Consider the following 623-nt stretch of genomic DNA (forward strand, 5'->3'; position numbering starts at 1 on the left):
GGCATTTCCTCTCCATCGAACCAAGGGGTTATAAGAGGTCCAACACGTGCGCGCAGAGTTGAACTTTCTTCTTTTTGACAGGTTTGCGCGTGTGCAAGGGCCTGAACTTTTTAGAAATGAAAAAAGGAACCGTAAGGAGTGGATTCTTGAAGGTAAGTGGTCTATTATTTAAAATTATTACATTTTTTCCACAGATTCATTGTTTATAAGGACTTTACAGTAAGGTAAGTTTATTTTTAGACCTGATTTCGTAAAAAAATATTTTTTCAAAAATTTTATTAATTGCTTTAAATAGTTTTTAAAAGTTATTTATAGTTTATTTAATTATTGGGATTTTTTTTAAATTTTAATTAAAGTTAAACTAGTCTTTTGGGTGCCCGTACTTTTCATGAGTTTGACAGTCTTTACTATCAAACTCATGAATGAGTTTCCCCTCCCCTGATTGGCTGGAGAGTGCTCACCTGATCCCAGCTGGCACATCACACTAACTACGCCGCTGGATCAGGCAAGCACATCGCGCCGACAGCTGAACTGGGCCAGTGACAGGAAATGCAAGCAGGCCCGGGCTTCAGATGTCGGCGCGCAGGGTGAGTGCACATCGGGGGCTTGCACGCACGGCAAGC

The sequence above is a fragment of the Somniosus microcephalus genome, chromosome 26 (assembly GCF_052327205.1).
Source record: "Somniosus microcephalus isolate GS21.2 chromosome 26, FLI_Smic_1.0, whole genome shotgun sequence".
NCBI classification, from domain to species: Eukaryota; Metazoa; Chordata; class Chondrichthyes; order Squaliformes; family Somniosidae; genus Somniosus; species Somniosus microcephalus.